This window comes from Rhinopithecus bieti, unplaced genomic scaffold (assembly GCF_001698545.2).
Source record: "Rhinopithecus bieti isolate Rb0 unplaced genomic scaffold, ASM169854v2 scaffold_13900, whole genome shotgun sequence".
Classification (NCBI taxonomy): domain Eukaryota; kingdom Metazoa; phylum Chordata; class Mammalia; order Primates; family Cercopithecidae; genus Rhinopithecus; species Rhinopithecus bieti.
This window is the reverse complement of record NW_016808376.1, coordinates 3,323,390-3,326,612: the sequence shown is the minus strand read 5'-3', so window position 1 is coordinate 3,326,612 and position 3,223 is coordinate 3,323,390.

Below are 3,223 nucleotides of genomic sequence, written 5' to 3'. Positions count from 1 at the left end.
TTTTTTTTTTTTTTTTTTTTTTTTTTTTTTTTTTTTTTTTGAGACAGGAGAGCATGAAGCCAAGTAGAAAGTTTTCCTAAGTGCAGGATGTTGTGCCTTTGCACGGGGTCACAAGCCCATGAAGCTAGTCCTGATGACAGGAGATGTGTTAAAAGTTCAGAGGAGGCAGGCTGGGTGCAGTGGCTCACGCCTGTAAACCCAACACTTTGGGAGGCCAAGGCAGGCAGATCACTTGAGGCCATGAGTTCAAGACCAACCTGGCCAACACAGAGACACCCTGTCTCTACTAAAAATACAAAAAATTATTTTGGTGTGGTGGTGCACACCTATAATCCCAGCTACTCGGGAGTCTGAGACTCTGAGGCACGAGAATCACTTGAACCCAGGAGGCAGAGATTGCAGTGAGGCAGAGATTGCAGTGAGCCGAGATCACGCCTCTGCACTCCAGCCTGGGCGACAGAGCGAGACTTTGTCTCAACGACAACAACCACAAAAGTTCAGAGGAGCCTGCTTGTGGGACTCCGCTGGCTAATTGTGGTACAATTTGATCACCAAAAAAGAATAAATGACAGTGGTTTATAACACACTGAATAAAACAGGGATTCCTGAGTTTCTAGGGATACTGTTTATAGTGATACTACACCACTATAGATACTATGTAGTAATACTTAAAAAAAAGTTAATAATAAAAAAAACCTTTTTTTTTTTTGAGACAATTTAGCAAGTGGCATGATCTCAGCTCTTTGCAACCTCTGCTTCCCAGGTTCAAGCGATTCTCCTGCCTCAGCTTCCTGTTTATATATATACACTTTTTAAAATCACTTTTTCCCCCTTTTCCCACAGAAAGAACTTAATAGTAATGCTTTATAAAAGTAGGTATGCAGGGGAGGGAAAACTTCTTTATGAAGAGTGCTAGCTAATGAATGTAGACAGAATGGTAGAATTAGAAAAATTACATTTTGCAGCCATTTAGTAATAACGACAAAACCACTGGCAATATTTAACAAAACAAGCGCAAATGAGTCTCACTGGACTAAAATCAAGGTGTCAGTAGGGAAGATTGCTGGGAAATAGGACAGTCACGTGATTTATAAAGTCTTACTTTATCACTCAAGTGATCTTGGCATGACCGAGGCAGTCTGTTATTGTGTGCTCCCTGCTGTGACAGAGTGGGAAGCACACTGTGTCGTATTTTGCCAAAAATGTTTAACTCATATCTAGACATGAGGAAACAATCAGACAAATATGGATTCCGGGGGGCGTTCTACAAGGCAGCTGGCCGAAACTCTTCCAAAATGTCATTTAAAAAACGAAAAAGAAAAAGGGAGAATGTTTTAGATAAAAGAAAGCTAGGCCGGGCGCGGTGGCTCAAGCCTGTAATCCCAGCACTTTGGGAGGCCGAGACGGGCGGATCACGAGGTCAGGAGATCGAGACCATCCTGGCTAACACGGTGAAACCCCGTCTCTACTAAAAAATACAAAAAACTAGCCGGGCGAGGTGGCGGCACCTGTAGTCCCAGCTACTCGGGAGACTGAGGCAGGAGAATGGCATAAACCTGGGAGGCGGAGCTTGCAGTGAGCTGAGATCCGGCCACTGCACTCCAGCCTGGGCGACAGAGTGAGACTCCGCCTCAAAAAAAAAAAAAAAAAAAAAAAAAAAAAAAAAAAAAAGAAAGCTAAAGAAACATGAGAACCAAGTGAGTTGTAAGACCCTTGATTGGTCTCAGATTGAAAAAGACCATGAGAAACATTTAGTGGACAACGAAGGAAGCTGGAATTTGGACTTCTTGTTAGGTAGTGTCACTGTACCGCGTTCGTTGTCTTGGATGTGATGGTGTTGGTGATGGTTTTGGGCAGGGTTTTGTAGGAGAACCTCTTTGTTTTCAGAAGATACAGGCAAAAGGTTACAGGGTGAAATACCCTGGTGTCTTGCAACTTAGTTTCAAATGTGGAGGTGGAGAGAGGGTCAGGGGAAAGGGAAGGAACAAATGACACACAATGGTAACAATTATTTGAACCTGGATGAGGGGTATACAGCTATCCTTGTACGATGTTTCTTTCCTTTTTTTTTTTGAGATGGAATTTCCCTATCCCAGTCTGGGGTGCAATGGCGAGATCTCCCTTGCTCACTGCAACCTCTGCCTCCCGAGTTGAAGCGATTCTTGTTTCTCAGCCTCCCAAGTAGCTGGGATTACGGGCGCACACCACCACACCCGGCTAATTTCTGTGGTTTAGTGGAGATGGGGTTTCACCATGTTGGCCAGGCTGGTCTCAAAACTCCTGTCCTCAGGTGATCTGCCCACCGCAGCCTCCTAAAGTGCTGAGATTATAGGCGTGAGCCACCGTGCCTGGCCCCTTGTACTATTTCTCTCTAGGAAAGCCATTTTAAAAAAACAAAAAGGTAGCGGGGAGAAAAAAAAGTTTTCCTATCTAAAATCACGTGTCAAGGAGTCATGCAGTGGCACATGAAAGCAGACAAGCCTCTCGGGCTGATTGGCAGTTCCCCCGGAGCAGCAGAGATGCCACCTGGCACTTCAACATCGTTAGCTCCATGTCCCTGTCTGTGTGTACCGCACAATCCATCATGGTGAGCACAGCAGCCAGCAGGCACCGCAGTGTGAGATTGGCGCCTGTCCTGGTGCGGCATAAAGAGAAGAGCTGAGACCAGGATTCATGGAGCGGCTAGCCAGGCGCTGAGGTTTCCTCTGTACTAAGAGAAGGCAGGGAGTTTGGTGTCAGTTCAGGCCTGGACAACTTCTGTGGGTCTTATTTGAAAACGGGGGAAAATATACCTGGCTTTATTTATGCAATAGAGGTCAAATATTATATGAGACAGTATCGTTATTTTGTGGATATGTCTCACTTTATAGATGATCTCATTATATTTTATGTAGTAATATTCTGAAAATAGAGATAGGTGTTTTCACATATGAGCTGTTACAGATGTACTTGCTGTTGGTAGTTCTACTAGTGTCCTATAAACCCAGAATTTAGAATGATTCTGTTTCTTATTATTACCATCAAAAGAGAGAGAGAGAAAAAGCAGTGCATCTGAAATGGTCTCTGCTGTGTTACTGAGTACTTCTGACACGAGAGGACTTCTTTTCTTATTGGGCTTCAGTGAAAACTGATTGCACATCTCCCTCCCTCCCTCCCTCCTTCCCTCCCTCCCCACCCTCCTTCCTTCCTTTCTGAGCTTACCTCCTTCGTACCCCTCTCCTTA